General features: G+C 51.1%; 1 protein-coding gene across 1 annotated transcript in view; it reads left to right on the top strand.

The window, feature by feature from the left end:
- The window catches only part of LOC123758317 (syndecan), a 453,223-nt gene that overhangs the window by 352,589 nt on the left and 82,571 nt on the right, over positions 1-18,063 (top strand). The gene's annotated exons all lie outside the window — the stretch shown is intronic.

Below are 18,063 nucleotides of genomic sequence, written 5' to 3'. Positions count from 1 at the left end.
TCACCTAACTCCCCCGGGCGTCACCTAACTCCCCCGGGCGTCACCTAACTCCCCCGGGCGTCACCTGGCTCCCCCCCCCGGGCGTCACCTAACTCCCCCGGGCGTCACCTGGCTCCCCCGGGCGTCACCTAACTCCCCCGGGCGTCACCTGGCTCCCCCCCCCGGGCGTCACCTAACTCCCCCGGGCGTCACCTGGCTCCCCCCCCCCCGGGCGTCACCTAACTCCCCCGGGCGTCACCTAACTCCCCCGGGCGTCACCTGGCTCCCCCCCCCGGGCGTCACCTAACTCCCCCGGGCGTCACCTGGCTCCCCCCCCCGGGCGTCACCTAACTCCCCCGGGCGTCACCTGACTCCCCCGGGCGTCACCTAACTCCCCCGGGCGTCACCTAACTCCCCCGGGCGTCACCTAACTCCCCCGGGCGTCACCTAACTCCCCCGGGCGTCACCTAACTCCCCCGGGCGTCACCTAACTCCCCCTGGCGTCACCTGACTCCCCCTGGCGTCACCTAACTCCCCCGGGCGTCACCTAACTCCCCCGGGCGTCACCTGACTCCCCTGGGCGTCACCTGGCTCCCCCCCCCCGGGCGTCACCTAACTCCCCCGGGCGTCACCTAACTCCCCTGGGCGTCACCTGGCTCCCCCCCCGGGCGTCACCTGACTCCCCCGGGCGTCACCTAACTCCCCCGGGCGTCACCTAACTCCCCCGGGCGTCACCTGACTCCCCCGGGCGTCACCTGACTCCCCCGGGCGTCACCTAACTCCCCCGGGCGTCACCTAACTCCCCCGGGCGTCACCTAACTCCCCCGGGCGTCACCTGACTCCCCCTGGCGTCACCTAACTCCCCCGGGCGTCACCTAACTCCCCCAGGCGTCACCTAACTCCCCCGGGCGTCACCTGACTCCCCCGGGCGTCACCTAACTCCCCCCATCCCCCGGGCCCAGAGAGAATCAGCAACAAAAAGTGCCACAGGGTGAGCCACAATGTGCCGAGGTGATAGCCGCCATGAGCCATGTTTGGCGCTGGTGGCGGTGCTGACGTCACATCCCCCCGTGACGTCACGCTTCCCGCCAAACTCGCTGGTGAGTCAGCTGACTCACCAAAACACACTAACGGAAAGGCGGGAATAGGTCCCGACCCGTCTAGATGGGTTCTGGCTAGGCTTGAGGCTTGTGAACCCGTTTTGGCATACTGTGAATATTTATTGCAGAAGGGAAGGGGTTTTTGTTGTAATAAGGTTGAGGAAGGGGGATTTTGAGGCGGATTAAGTTTGTGTGGAGGGTGTGTATTGGAGGTTTGGAGGTGGTGGTGGGCGGGGGCTTAGTCACAAGAAATTGTTCAACTTTCTCTTTGTAACATGTTCATTTCCTGTTAACATTTGTTAATGCTAGCGTCATGCATGCTTTGTATCAGTCGTGGAGTATCCGGCCAACTGTGTCGCAAGATTTTAATTCTACTCTACTAAAGGTCTCCGTGGTGTAGTGGTAAGACACGCCTGGCGTTCCGCGAGCGCTATGTCATGGGTTCGTATCCTGGCCGGGGAGGATTTACTGGGCACAATTCCTTAACTGTAGCCTCTGTTTAACGGAACAGTAAAATGTGTACTTGGATGAAAAAACGATTCTTCGCGGCAGGGGATCGTATTCCAGGGACCATAGGATTAAGGACTTGCCCGAAACGCTACGCGTACTAGTGGCTGTACAAGAATGTAACAACTCTTGTATATATCTCAAAAAAAAAAAAAAAAAAAAAAAAAAAAAAAAGGGAGCCGGTCGGCCGAGCGGACAGCACACTAGACTTGTGATCCTGTAGTCCCGGGGTCGATCCCATGCGCCAGCGAGAAACAATGGGCAGAGTTTCTTTCACCCTATGCCCCTGTTACCTAGCAGTAAAATAGGTACCTGGGTGTTAGACAGCTGTCACGGGCTGCTTCCTGGGGGGGTGGAGGCCTGGTCGAGGACTGGGCCGCGGGGACACTAAAGCCCCGAAATCATCTCAAGATAACCTCAAGATAACCTACTCTTGCAGCTTGTCCGGCCGTCCGCTCCAGTTGCAACACGACGGACGGAAAACGATGTACTAAATTCCTCGAACCGGACAGAACGGAACCGATGGATCCGCGCCTAGAGAACGCCAGGAGCCTCTTGTGATTTATAGTACATCTTGAGCTTATCTTGAACTTTTAAAATGTGCTTTTATCGTGTTTTTAAAATGCTAATCTGACCTACATACATACATACATACATACATACATACATACATACATACATACATACATACATACATACATATATACATACATTTATGGCTCTGCTACTTTGAGAGGGTAAGAAGCTGATAGAGAAACTAGTGTGTTATTAAGCACTTGATCACTGAAGATGATTAAGGTGCTTTTACAAGCTCAGGTTATATAGTTACATCATATACATACATTGTATAATTGATACATTACATTGTCAATCTTGGGTACAAGTCCAATATATCATCAAGTGTTCCAGTACTCATATAGTAACTACACAGTTCAGCATACCTTAGCCCAGGAGGGCGAAAGTCAGTCAGTATGGGACATTCTACAATATAATGTTCAAGAGAGTGCATGTTTTCTCTTTCACAAAGTTGACACATTGTGTACTCGACATTTGGGTTTTGAGAAAGCTGCCAGATACGTCTATATCCCAGGCGTATTCTGGCCACTATAACATCACATTGCCGAGTTCTTGTTCTATTAGTCCCATATGTGAATGTCTCCTCACGATATCTATCATAATATTTAATGCTACAACTTTCAGGTCTTTGAGAATTTGTTAGGTTGGTGAGATCTTTATTAGATATTTGTTTAAGTATTCTCTTTGTCACTGCTAATGAAACACCCATATCAATTTCTACCACTGGTTTTCTGCAGGCTGACTTAGCAAGCATATCAACAGTGTCATGCCTTGAGATGCCAATGTTTAAAAGACAAAGGCAGTGGACTTATATACTGTGACTCGCAGAGTGCACTCCTGGCATTGAACGCACATAGTAGTGACACCCAGAAAATAGTCAGTGATATTCGAATGAATGTTTTAGCTGCTAAAGAAAACGGATTTGAAATTCAATTCCTATGGATACCGTCACATGTTGGCCTAACTAACTTGGTCTGTGTGGGAGGGGGGGGGGGCTGTTTGTTTTGGTACCCCGGAGGCCCTCATGGCCAGCACAGCCTGGTTGATCTCGTAACTCCAGCGGGAACCTTGTCGGCTTGTGTCTCTTGAATGCTTCCACTGTTTTTCCCGCTGCCAGTTCTCACAGTAGTTAGTAGGAGAGTGAGGAGTGGCGGGGCCTCTGGTGTTTACACTGTGCTCTCTGTGCTGGTGGCGCCCCACACCTTCATGTTGGGTGCACTGCACACTTCCTGCCACGTCTCTCCTCTGTGATTTTATTGTTCAGGTCTGGGAACCTTCCAGAAGGTTCCCAGTCTTCCTTAGGTCTTCCTAACCTTCCACAAAGGCGCTGAGATGCAGCCGGAATCTGCTTGATCAGCTTGATGGGGTTCTGGGAGTTCTTCTACTCCCCAAGCCCGGCCCGAGGCCAGGCTTGACTTGTGAGAGTTTGGTCCACCAGGCTGTTGCTTGGAGCGGCCCGCTAGCAGGCCCACATACCCACCACAGCCCGGTTGGTCCGGCACTTTTTTTTTTTTTAGAAAACAGTCTAGTTTTCTCTTGAAGATGTCCACAGTTGTTCCGGCAATATTTCTTATGCTCGCTGGGAGGACGTTGAACAACCGCGGACCTCTGATGTTTATACAGTGTTCTCTGATTGTGCCTATGGCACCTCTGCTCTTCATTGGTTCTATTCTGCATTTTCCTCCATATCGTTCACTCCAGTACGTTGTTATTTTACTGTGTAGATTTGGGACCTGGCCCTCCAGTATCTTCCACGTGTATATTATTTGGTATCTCTCTCGTCTCCTTTCTAGTGAGTACATTTGGAGGGCTTTGAGACGATCCCAATAATTTAGGTGTTTTATCTCGTCTATGCGTGCCGTATATGTTCTCTGTATTCCCTCTATTTCAGCAATCTCTCCTGCTCTGAAGGGGAAGTGAGTACTGAGCAGTACTCAAGACGGGACAACACAAGTGACTTGAAGAGTACAACCATTGTGATGGGATCCCTGGATTTGAAAGTTCTCGTAATCCATCCTATCATTTTTCCGGCTGACGCGATATTTGCTTGGTTATGCTCCCTAAACGTTAGGTCGTCGGTCATCATAAAGTGAGCCCACATCTGAGCCCCATAAAGAGGCTCAGATGTGGCCTACAAAGGGGCTCAGATGTAACATTTTATTAAGCTTAAATATTACGAAAAATAACGATAAAAAGAGAGAACTTTTTAATTTCTTCCAAGTTTGTTCACAAGATTAACATGTGTTTGTGGTTCTCTGGAACACTGTGGCAGGTGTACTGGAACACTGTGGCAGGTGTACTGGAACACTGTGGCAGGTGTACTGGAACACTGTGGCAGGTGTACTGGAACACTGTGGCAGGTGTACTGGAACACTGTGGCAGGTGTACTGGATCACTGTGGCAGGTGTACTGGAACACTGTGGCAGGTGTACTGGAACACTGTGGCAGGTGTACTGGAACACTGTGGCAGGTGTACTGGATCACTGTGGCAGGTGTACTGGAACACTGAGGCAGGTGTACTGGAACACTGAGGCAGGTGTACTGGATCACTGTGGCAGGTGTACTGGAACACTGAGGCAGGTGTACTGGAACACTGAGGCAGGTGTACTGGAACACTGTGGCAGGTGTACTGGATCACTGTGGCAGGTGTACTGGAACACTGAGGCAGGTGTACTGGAACACTGAGGCAGGTGTACTGGATCACTGTGGCAGGTGTACTGGAACACTGAGGCAGGTGTACTGGAACACTGAGGCAGGTGTACTGGAACACTGTGGCAGGTGTACTGGAACACTGTGGCAGGTGTACTGGAACACTGTGGCAGGTGTACTGGATCACTGTGGCAGGTGTACTGGAACACTGAGGCAGGTGTACTGGAACACTGTGGCAGGTGTACTGGAACACTGTGGCAGGTGTACTGGAATACTGAGGCAGGTGTACTGGAACACTGTGGCAGGTGTACTGGAACACTGAGGCAGGTGTACTGGAACACTGAGGCAGGTGTACTGGAACACTGTGGCAGGTGTACTGGAACACTGTGGCAGGTGTACTGGAACACTGTGGCAGGTGTACTGGAACACTGTGGCAGGTGTACTGGAACACTGTGGCAGGTGTACTGGAACACTGTGGCAGGTGTACTGGAACACTGAGGCAGGTGTACTGGAACACTGTGGCAGGTGTACTGGAACACTGTGGCAGGTGTACTGGAACACTGAGGCAGGTGTACTGGAACACTGAGGCAGGTGTACTGGAACACTGTGGCAGATGTACTGGAACACTGTGGCAGGTGTACTGGAACACTGAGGCAGGTGTACTGGAACACTGTGGCAGGTGTACTGGAACACTGTGGCAGATGTACTGGAACACTGTGGCAGGTGTACTGGAACACTGTGGCAGGTGTACTGTGGCAGGTGTACTGGAACACTGAGGCAGGTGTACTGGAACACTGAGGCAGGTGTACTGGAACACTGTGGCAGGTGTACTGGAACACTGTGGCAGGTGTACTGGAACACTGTGGCAGGTGTACTGGAACACTGTGGCAGGTGTACTGTGGCAGGTGTACTGGAACACTGAGGCAGGTGTACTGGAACACTGTGGCAGGTGTACTGTGGCAGGTGTACTGGAACACTGAGGCAGGTGTACTGGAACACTGAGGCAGGTGTACTGTGGCAGGTGTACTGGAACACTGAGGCAGGTGTACTGGAACACTGAGGCAGGTGTTCTGGAACACTGAGGCAGGTGTACTGGAACACTGTGGCAGGTGTACTGGAACACTGTGGCAGGTGTACTGGAACACTGTGGCAGGTGTACTGTGGCAGGTGTACTGGAACACTGAGGCAGGTGTACTGGAACACTGAGGCAGGTGTACTGGAACACTGTGGCAGGTGTACTGTGGCAGGTGTACTGGAACACTGTGGCAGGTGTACTGGAACACTGTGGCAGGTGTACTGGAACACTGAGGCAGGTGTACTGGAACACTGAGGCAGGTGTACTGGATCACTGTGGCAGGTGTACTGGAACACTGTGGCAGGTGTACTGGAACACTGAGGCAGGTGTACTGGAACACTGTGGCAGGTGTACTGGAACACTGAGGCAGGTGTACTGGAACACTGTGGCAGGTGTACTGGAACACTGAGGCAGGTGTACTGGAACACTGTGGCAGGTGTACTGGAACACTGAGGCAGGTGTACTGGAACACTGAGGCAGGTGTACTGGAACACTGAGGCAGGTGTACTGGAACACTGTGGCAGGTGTACTGGAACACTGTGGCAGGTGTACTGGAACACTGAGGCAGGTGTACTGGATCACTGTGGCAGGTGTACTGGATCACTGAGGCAGGTGTACTGGAACACTGAGGCAGTGTAACGGGGGGGTAGGGAAATAGCTCTATCTTGTCCATTATTCCACCCCCCCCAGTTAACTAACGAGGCCGGGGGAAACAGCTCTCTCTAGTCCGTTATCCCGTCCTCAGTTAGCTAACTATTCTAGAGCACCTCCAGAGTTCCTAAGGCAGCCTCTCTCGTTCAACACCTTGTAACCTAGGTATTTGACTACCTAGGTTCCAAGACTACAAGGAGCCGTAACTGGATCAGCTACCCGAAACTCTAGAGAGAACTCTAGAATACAGAATCATTGCCACAAACGTATAAGAGAAAACGAAAGGAAAGAAATGAATAGTGAAGTAATTAGTGAGGGTTTGGGGTGAGAGGGAGAGAGGTGGGAGGAGCGAGAAGGGTCATTAGTTGAAAGTGAGAGTTTAGAGAAGGGTGGAGGGAGAGGTGTAGATAGGTAGAAGTAGAAGAGTAGATAGTAGAAGTAGAAGAGTAGATAGTAGAAGACGAAATGCTGCCACCATCCATTCATGATCATTACATACAAGACAAGGAATGGAACTTGCCTGTATCACAAAATTCTCAAAGGATGTTATCATGAGTTCATTATTAGTAGTTCCCATCTTTATCATGTACTCATTCTAAACCATGAAACCAGTAACTACAGAGGCTTTCTCACCTCAACTCAAAATCTCTAGGGAACAAAGTTAAACACAATTTAAATAATAAATTCATAATTATATTTCACATGAAGTATCATAATTTAGCAATTCAATTAAAATGTTCCAGTTTAATATGCAAAGTGAGTCATCATCCAAGAATTCGAGAACCCTACAACTTGACTGCCCCTGATCATCACACAACACTTGTAAAACACGACAAGTCACCTTAATGTTCACTCACCGAGGACTGAGTCTAAGTTGAATAGAGAGGGGGGGGGGGGTCTGTAGCTTGACAGAGACTGTCTCGCCCCTGCCGGCCGACAGCCTCCCTGCGAGGGACGTCGTCTCTGCTCTCGTCTGCTCTTCTCTTGATGCTGTTCTGTCTGTCAATGCTCTATGCTGGATAGCTCTCCGAGTTTATATTGGGGAACCTAGTAGCTAACTCCGCCCACAAGTAGATAGCCTCCGGCACTACCAAGCCACTCCTTAAACGTCGGCATGTTTGAAGGCTACCAGACTACAACTAAGAGATTATCAGAAGCAAGGTGAAATTCGCATGATCTGACCTCAGGTCACTTGGGGTCGTTAACGGTTAGAGGTGTGAGATCTCAGGCAGACAACTGGCGCCTCTCCGATCCTTGTCTGTGACTCATGTACTCTATGTATATTTTAAATAAACTAACCCAAACACTTTTACAGTGTTACAGCAGGTGCACTGGAACACTGTGGCAGGTGTACTGGAACACTGAGGCAGGTGTACTGGAACACTGAGGCAGGTGTACTGGAACACTGAGGCAGGTGTACTGGAACACTGAGGCAGGTGTACTGGAACACTGTGGCAGGTGTACTGGAACACTGTGGCAGGTGTACTGGAACACTGAGGCAGGTGTACTGGAACACTGAGGCAGGTGTACTGGAACACTGAGGCAGGTGTACTGGAACACTGTGGCAGGTGTACTGGAACACTGTGGCAGGTGTACTGGAACACTGAGGCAGGTGTACTGTGGCAGGTGTACTGGAACACTGAGGCAGGTGTACTGTGGCAGGTGTACTGGAACACTGAGGCAGGTGTACTGGAACACTGTGGCAGGTGTACTGGAACACTGTGGCAGGTGTACTGGAACACTGAGGCAGGTGTACTGTGGCAGGTGTACTGGAACACTGAGGCAGGTGTACTGTGGCAGGTGTACTGGAACACTGAGGCAGGTGTACTTACTCTCTCTCCCATTTTCTCTCAGAGTATTATTAATAATAATTATTATTATTTTCTTGTACGTGCTGGGAGAACACTGAACACCAGTGGAGCTCTGATGTTCATACAGTGTTCTCTGAAGTGTGTTCTGTATGTTCTTGATTGTGCCTACGGCTGGCTCCTCTACCCACTACTGACTCTGCACTTCCTGCCATGTCGTTCACTCCAGTATGTTTTTTACTGTACAAATCTGGGACCTGGTTATCGTAGTATTTTCCACGTGTATATTATATAATACCTCCCTCGTCTCCTCTCTAAGAGGTACACACTTTGGGAGCTTTGAGACGATCCCAATAGTAATTACTGGGGGGAAATTGGGTGTAACTATCCCCAAGAGGGGTGAGGGAAGGGTGAGGGAGGGGTGAGGGAAGGGTGAGGGAAGGGTGAGGGAGGGGTGAGGGAAGGGTGAGGGAAGGGTGAGGGAGGGGTGAGGGGTGGTGAGAGAAGGGTGAGAGAGACCCTGGGCCAGGCGAGGTGCCAGCCGCTGCCTCTGACACTGATGGCGCGTTCTTGGCCATAACTCCCGCTCGTTTGATTATGCGCCCGCGTGTTCCGATTGGTGGAGGCGGCGGCGTGGGGTGTTGTGATTGGTGGAGGCGGCGGGGAGGGGTGTTGTGATTGGTGGAGGCGGCGTGGGGTGTTGTGATTGGTGGAGGCGGCGGCGTGGGGTGTTGTGATTGGTGGAGGCGGCGTGGGGTGTTGTGATTGGTGGAGGCGGCGGCGTGGGGTGTTGTGATTGGTGGAGGCGGCAGGGAGGGGTGTTGTGATTGGTGGAGGCGGCGGCGTGGGGTGTTGTGATTGGTGGTGGCGGCGGGGAGGGGTGTTGTGATTGGTGGAGGCGGCGGGGAGGGGTGTTGTGATTGGTGGAGACGACAGGGAGGGGTGTTGTGATTGGTGGAGGCGGCGGGGAGGGGTGTTGTGATTGGTGGAGGCGGCGGGGAGGGGTGTTGTGATTGGTGGAGGCGGCAGGGAGGGGTGTTGTGATTGGTGGAGGCGGCGGCGTGGGGTGTTCCGATTGGTGGAGGCGGCGGCGTGGGGTGTTGTGATTGGTGGTGGCGGCGGCGTGGGGTGTTGTGATTGGTGGAGGCGGCGGGGAGGGGTGTTGTGATTGGTGGTGGCGGCGGGGAGGGGTGTTGTGATTGGTGGAGGCGGCGGCGTGGGGTGTTGTGATTGGTGGAGGGGGCGGCGTGGGGTGTTGTGATTGGTGGAGGCGGCGGGGAGGGGTGTTGTGATTGGTGGAGGCGGCGGGGAGGGGTGTTGTGATTGGAGGAGGCGGCGGGGAGGGGTGTTGTGATTGGTGGAGGCGGCAGGGAGGGGTGTTGTGATTGGTGGAGGCGGCGGCGTGGGGTGTTGTGATTGGTGGAGGCGGCGGGGAGGGGTGTTGTGATTGGTGGAGGTGGCGGCGTGGGGTGTTGTGATTGGTGGAGGCGGCGGCGTGGGGTGTTGTGATTGGTGGAGGCGGCGGGGAGGGGTGTTGTGATTGGAGGAGGCGGCGGCGTGGGGTGTTGTGATTGGTGGAGGCGGCGGGGAGGGGTGTTGTGATTGGTGGAGGCGGCGGCGTGGGGTGTTGTGATTGGTGGAGGCGGCAGGGAGGGGTGTTGTGATTGGAGGAGGCGGCAGGGAGGGGTGTTATGATTGGAGGAGGCGGCAGGGAGGGGTGTTGTGATTGGTGGAGGCGGCAGGGAGGGGTGTTGTGATTGCTGGAGGCGGCGGCGTAGGGTGTTGTGATTGGTGGAGGCGGCGGGGAGGGGTGTTGTGATTGGTGGAGGCGGCGGCGTAGGGTGTTGTGATTGGTGGAGGCGGCAGGGAGGGGTGTTGTGATTGGTGGAGGCATCGGGGAGGGGTGTTGTGATTGGTGGAGGCGGCGGGAGTCGAAGGCCCCCAACATTCTTAGCGTTTCTTAGAGCCGCTGCGCCACCGACATTAATCATACTCTTTATGAACATTTCCTCTAAAAGAAATATATTAACTTTGCTTCCTTAGCGGTTCCCCAAGTTGCTGCGTGGTTCCCCAAGCTGCTGCGTGGTTCCCCAAGCTGCTGTGTGGTTCCCCAAGCTGCTGTGTGGTTCCCCAAGCTGCTGTGTGGTTCCCCAAGCTGCTGTGTGGTTCCCCAAGCTGCTGTGTGGTTCCCCAAGCTGCTGTGTGGTTCCCCAAGCTGCTGTGTGTGGTTCCCCAAGCTGCTGTGTGGTTCCCCAAGCTGCTGTGTGGTTCCCCAAGCTGCTGTGTGGTTCCCCAAGCTGCTGTGTGGTTCCCCAAGCTGCTGTGTGGTTCCCCAAGCTGCTGTGTGGTTCCCCAAGCTGCTGTGTGTGGTTCCCCAAGCTGCTGTGTGGTTCCCCAAGTTGCTGTGTGGTTCCCCAAGTTGCTGTGTGGTTCCCCAAGCTGCTGTGTGGTTCCCCAAGCTGCTGTGTGGTTCCCCAAGCTGCTGTGTGGTTCCCCAAGCTGCTGTGTGTGGTTCCCCAAGCTGCTGTGTGGTTCCCCAAGCTGCTGTGTGGTTCCCCAAGCTGCTGTGTGGTTCCCCAAGCTGCTGTGTGGTTCCCCAAGCTGCTGTGTGGTTCCCCAAGCTGCTGTGTGGTTCCCCAAGCTGCTGTGTGGTTCCCCAAGCTGCCGTGTGGTTCCCCAAGCCTGAGGCCAGGTTCGACAAGGAAAAAGGATGTGTTCTATGGAGGGAGAAAATAAGGGTGTAAGTCCCTCCTAGTTCTCTTTCTTCCTTTCCCCCATCTTATTACCTTGCACTTGAGTGGGATTGAATTCTAGCGGCCATTTATCAGGTTTCGTCACGGCCCTCTTCTAATTTTCCGCACACGTCAACCATGCGTCATCTAGTTATCTTGAGGGTTATCTTGAGATGATTTCGGGGCTTTAGTGTCCCCGCGGCCCGGTCCTCGACCAGGCCTCCACCCCCAGGAAGCAGCCCGTGACAGCTGACTAACACCCAGGTACCTATTTACTGCTAGGTAACAGGGGCATTCAGGGTGAAAGAAACTTTTGCCCATTTGTTTCTGCCTCGTGCGGGAATCGAACCCGCGCCACAGAATTACGAGTCCTGCGCGCTATCCACTAGGCTACGAGGCCCCCCTATCTGCAGGCATTAATATGCATGAAGTCACCCGGATACGTCGTCAGATACATTAAAAACAGCAGTGGTTCCCAGAACGCGATCCTTGGGCTAAATTTGTATTTAAATATGTTTTTTTTAAGATATTCCTTTAAGATATAACCTTATCCATTTATCCCAGTTATCGTCTAAGTTATCCCTGCCTGCATTGCCATCTTGTACGCCGGTAGCCCGTTCAGGAGGAATGGTCTAAGGCTTCTTGGCAGTCTAGGAAAATGCAGCCGGCCCCCAGCCTGCCCCCAGCCGGCCCCCAGCCTACCCCCAGCCTGCCCCCAGCCTGCCCCTAGCCTACCCCCAGCCGGCCCCCAGCCGGCCCCCAGCCTACCCCCAGCCTGCCCCCAGCCTGCCCCCAGCCGGCCCCCAGCCTGCCCCCAGCCTGCCCCCAGCCTGCCCCCAGCCTGCATTTTTGTGTTCTGTCGTGTTTTGGTAATCTTGTCATAGAAGATGTTTAAGAGCCCCTGTTGCAAGGATTTTATCATAAGTGTATCACGATACTTATAACCCGTCCTCCTGGTTTGGGTAGTACTTATAATAACGGTGAGGATTATAAGTACTACCATATATCGAACAATATACCGAACAACGAAATTCGAACGTAGAAATCTGAACTATTGAGTTCGTTCGACAAACAGGAAAACTATTTGTTTACGTGTGTTGCTTTGACAAATTAACCTAACCTAAACTCCCTAGGCCTAATACACCATATCTCAGGCCTAGTATAGTCCATATCTGTACTATACTAGGCCTAGGAATATTTGTGTTTTATATTTTAACTTTATTTACTTTCAAATCCTTCCTCACTAGTCAGTATACTACTGTCTAAAAGCTAAGAACGGACGAATTCGTGACTATTGACGACTGTCACAATAGGTACTATCTAAACAGGAAGATGGGTTGGTATATATATATTGTCATGGAACTACATATATGTTGGTATATTGTCATGGAACTACATATATGTTGGTATATTGTCATGGAACTACATATATGTTGGTATATTGTCATAGAACTACATATATGTTGGTATATTGTCATAGAACTACATATATGTTGGTATATTGTCATGGAACTACATATATGTTGGTATATTGTCATAGAACTACATATATGTTGGTATATTGTCATGGAACTACATATATGTTGGTATATTGTCATAGAACTACATATATGTTGGTATATTGTCATGGAACTACATATATGTTGGTATATTGTCATGGAACTACATATATGTTGGTATATTGTCATGGAACTTGTTACGGCCCTCTCGGGACGCAACGGGGTTCTCACTCTGATGTTGTTAGAGGAAGATATAAGTATCCGTTCCCAAGCCAGTTGTGGCTATCAAGGGATGAGATCCGTGACGCAAGTAACTTAAAAGGGAGTAGGGAAAGAAAGTTAAGAACTTAATATTATAATCAACACCATCACCGATTAAATATATAAAATAAATTAGTACACAAGGGGGAGGGGTATTAACACTTTACAAGGGGATCATGTACAATCTAGTCTTCTGCTGAAGACTCTTGATTAAGAAGCTAGGTGCTGAGTCCGCGGTGCTTTCTTCGTGGCCTCAAGACGTGTCCTCTGAGAACGCCGAGCCTACCCTGGCCACAGGTCAGCCACAACACAGGTCCACTGGGGGCACCGTCGTGGAGGCCGTCAACCACACGTCCAGCAGGTCTGCTGGCAGGTACTGAGCCACCAAGGCTGGTACGGCCACTCCACGAACGATAAAAGGGGTACGCCCTAGACAGGAGTCTCGTGTGATATCACCAATCACCCTCCTGTCCTCAATACCCCAGTGGATTATCGTCTCCAACCGTCGGTCCCGGGTAAATCCTTTCACTGCCACTCCACTGGCAGGCTTAACACACCACAGTGTTCTTCCGGGGGGACGACGTCACAACAGCTGCAGCAAACTTCACAGTATGGAGACTGGCTGCCTCGGGTAGACTGACTCCACCTTCAACACTGTGGTCCCAGGTCGGCTCTGTAAGCAGACACGTCATCAATAACTGGGACACTAATACACCACACTCACAGGCTCAGATACTAACACCTGACGTATCCAGTCCAGAGATGGCGCTGTCGTCGGAGCACCACCTCACCAGAGGTCAGGAGCGGCGGTGTTGAGCGCTGAACCAGACTGGAAACTGGTCCTCGAGGCCAGTACACGCTGTCCTCACTAGGTGTCGTCGTTCGTTTGGCGGGGGTTTCGGGAGCTGACCCACAGATGGCGTGTTTGTCACTGCTCCAGGCTCGGACGCTGGATCCGGGTTCGTAACAGAACTACATATATGTTGGTATATTGTCATAGAAGTATGTCACAGAGTTAGGCTTAACTTCCCCATGTGTGTGAATCAGTCCTGCCTTTCCTTGGGAATAGGAAGGGAGGGGGGGGGGGGTGACTGTCACCCTGTCACCCTGACGGTGACAGGGTGACAGTGTGAGGGTGACGGGGGGGGGGGGGACGGTTCGTGTGGCCGCCCACCAGGGCCAGATTATCACTACCCCCGCCCACACGCCCCCCCCCCCCCCAGTGGGCGTGGGTGGGGGGTAGGGGGGCCTCCACTGCCCAGTATTAGGGGGGGGGGATTGTGTGAAAATCCTGTGTCTGTTGTTGTTGTTAAAGATTCGCTACTTGGAACAAAGTTCCAAGTAGCACGGGCTATGGTGAGCCCGTACGGCTTCAGTGGAAGCCTGAAGAAACCCTTGTGAAACCCAGGTTGTAATCCTATTGACCGTGTCGTAGCCTGGCTGTCTGAGGGCGTGCGCATGGGAAACACCTTCCCGCATAGGTTCGAATCCTTATCACAGCTATAATAAGAGACTTATTGCAAGTAATTTAACGTATTACACACTTATATCAGTAAATATTTGAGCTATAATAAGAGACTTATTGCAAGTAATTTAACGTATTACACACTTATATCAGTAAATATTTGAGCTATAATAAGAGACTTATTGCAAGTAATTTAACGTATTACACACTTATATCAGTAAATATTTGAGCTATAATAAGAGACTTATTGCAAGTAATTTAACGTATTACACACTTATATCAGTAAATATTTGAGCTATAATAAGAGACTTATTGCAAGTAATTTAACGTATTACACACTTATATCAGTAAATATTTGAGCTATAATAAGAGACTTATTGCAAGTAATTTAACGTATTACACACTTATATCAGTAAATATTTGAGCTATAATAAGAGACTTATTGCAAGTAATTTAACGTATTACACACTTATATCAGTGAATATTTGAACCGCCCAATTTGTGCTTGCCGCTAAAAAAAAATGATATAATTATTTTAGGGTATAGTCCTTAAATGCAAAATACAGAGGCAATTGTATCGCAATTACTAATTTTCGTTGATACACTTGTTCAAAAAGAATCAAGTAATTAATTAACTATTGCATAATGTGTGAATTAATCCCGGCATATGTAATCCTGCATACATAATGAAATGCAGTTGACCGAGTTTCTGGCAGGAACGTTATCTATGTGTGTGTCTGTGTGTCTGTGTGTGTGTGTGTGTGTATGTATATATATATATATATATATATATATATATATATATATATATATATATATATATATATATATATATATATATATAATTTCACCCCAAATTGTGAGGGGTTTTTGGGCAGCGTCACTCATCCTGTGAGTGGACACACCGCCATAGTGACAGTATTGGGCAGCGCCACTCATCCTGTGAGTGGACACACCGCCATAGTGACAGTATTGGGCAGCGCCACTCATCCTGTGAGTGGACACACCGCCATAGTGACAGTATTGGGCAGCGCCACTCATCCTGTGAGTGGACACACCGCCATAGCAGCATGTACAACACTCCCCAATAGGAAGAAAACCCGCTGGGTTGTTCATCCTGTCACTTGTACCCAGACAGCTTGGCCTTACTTAACTGTCTCAACAGTTAACAGTTTATCAAACAAGAAAGAATATACCCTCCCAACCTGTCTGTCCCCCCCCTCAACCCCCCCACACAGTGCTGTTGCTACTGGGTTCAAGAGCTAAAAAGCTCGATCCTGCAGGCACAAATAGGTACATACAGACTAGCCCTCAGCTATGAATCCAAATGGAATTCTGGCATCCATGTGTATGACACATCTGACTCTTCTCAGTCTCATATGTGGCTGAGGAGCCACATATATGATAAAGTCAGCTGATCTGGGTAACCAAAATGCCTTAACAGATTTGGGAAAAGTGCCGAAGCTTTTGCGGAATGCCTCTTGTCATTTGAGGAGGAAGATTTCCATTGACAAAGGAAGGAAGGAAGGAAGGAAGGAAGGAAGGAAGGAAGGAAGGAAGGAAGGAAGGAAGGAAGGAAGGAAGGGGAGGTGAACAAAAGGTAGCGGTTCTCGGGATAACAGGAGTCATGTGTATGTGTGTCTCTCTCTCTGCTGGGCAGTGGAGGGTTAGAGGCTGGCATGGAGGCCGACGGCTGTATGAAGCTGCTACTGTTGCTGTTGCTGCTGCTACTGTTGCTGTTGCTGCTGCTGCTGTTGCTGCTGCTACTGTTGCTGTTGCTGCTGCTGCTGCTACTGTTGCTGCTGCTGCTGTTGCTGCTGCTACTGTTGCTGTTGCTGCTGCTACTGTTGCTGTTGCTGCTGCTACTGTTGCTGTTGCTGCTGCTACTGTTGCTGTTGCTGCTGCTACTGTTGCTGTTGCTACTGCTACTGTTGCTGCTACGACGTTGATGGGTTTCACCTCCATAGCTACCACCAGTACAACCACTACTACTACTACTACTATTCATTACTACCACCACCACCATCGCAACAAGTTATTTCTCTCATGTACCTGGCATTTGCTGGGGTTGAATTCTGCAGTCCTGGAGCCCGATTCACGAAGCAGTTACGCAAGCACTTACGAACGTGTACATCTTTCCTCAATCTTTGACGGCTTTGGTTACATTTATTAAACAGTTTACAAGCACGAAAACTACCCAATCAACTGTTGTTATTGTTATAAACAGCCTCCTGGTGCTTCGGAGCTGATTAACTGTTTAATAATTGTAAACAAAGCCGCCAAAGATTGAGAAAAGATGTACAGGTTCGTAAGTGCTGGCGTAACTGTTCCATGAATCTGGCCCCTGACTCGTTCTGGTTCGCCTTATCAGCCTTCCTGCGGGTCCAAGTTACTCGCACATTAAGAAATCAAGGTCCCCCTGAAACAGCTTTTCCTGAAATAGAGGAAAATTAGCTAGCATGCTCTTTGATGATTGAACCAGCGCCCTGACTGCTTTGGGCGGTAATCCCTTACCCGTCCACCAGGAGTTAATCCGTAACGACGTTGGAAAAAAAGGGTTCAATCAATTCGCTTCGGGCTGGATTACCGGGATTAGCTGGGGTTCTGGTGTATGAAGCATTAACCCCCCCCCCCCACCCCCCGACAGGGTTGGCCTGTCTGTCTGTCTGGCTGGCTGGCTGTCTGTCTGTCTGTCTGTCTGTCTGTCTGTCTGTCTGTCTGTCTACCTCTTACGGTCTTCATTGAGTGCTATGATCCGTGCTTTTGGACGTGTCTTTGCCCCCCCCTCCTCCTCCGCCTGATCAACCAGGCTGTGATTCATACGTCAGGCTGCGAGCAGCTGCGTCCAACAGCCTGGTTGACCAGTCCAGCAACCAGGAGGCCTGGTCGACGACCGGGCCGCGGGGACACTAAGCCCCGGAATTATCTCAAAGCAACTTCATGGTAAGGGACCCTCATACCCCATGCTGTGAAGGGCAGTGTGGACCCCATACCCATGCTGTGAAGGGCAGTGTGGACCCCATACCCATGCTGTGAATGGCAGTGTGGACCCCATACCCATGCTGTGAATGGCAGTGTGGACCCCATACCCATGCTGTGAATGGCAGTGGACCCCATACCCATGCTGTGAATGGCAGTGTGGACCCCATACCCATGCTGTGAATGGCAGTGTGGACCCCATACCCATGCTGTGAATGGCAGTGTGGACCCCATACCCATGCTGTGAATGGCAGTGTGGACCCCATACCCATGCTGTGAATGGCAGTGTGGACCCCATACCCATGCTGTGAATGGCAGTGTGGACCCCATACCCATGCTGTGAATGGCAGTGTGGACCCCATACCCATGCTGTGAATGGCAGTGTGGACCCCATACCCATGCTGTGAATGGCAGTGTGGACCCCATACCCATGCTGTGAATGGCAGTGTGGACCCCATACCCATGCTGTGAATGGCAGTGTGGACCCCATACCCATGCTGTGAATGGCAGTGTGGACCCCATACCCATGCTGTGAATGACAGTGTGGACCCCATACCCATGCTGTGAATGGCAGTGTGGACCCCATACCCATGCTGTGAATGGCAGTGTGGACCCCATACCCATTCTGTGAATGACAGTGTGGACCCCATACCCATGCTGTGAATGGCAGTGTGGACCCCATACCCATGCTGTGAATGGCAGTGGACCCCATACCCATGCTGTGAAGGGCAGTGGACCCCATACCCATGCTGTGAATGGCAGTGTGGACCCCATACCCATGC

The sequence above is a fragment of the Procambarus clarkii genome, chromosome 11 (assembly GCF_040958095.1).
Source record: "Procambarus clarkii isolate CNS0578487 chromosome 11, FALCON_Pclarkii_2.0, whole genome shotgun sequence".
Classification (NCBI taxonomy): Eukaryota; Metazoa; Arthropoda; class Malacostraca; order Decapoda; family Cambaridae; genus Procambarus; species Procambarus clarkii.
Note: the sequence above shows the minus strand (reverse complement) of the source record. Positions and strands in the feature narration are given on the sequence as shown.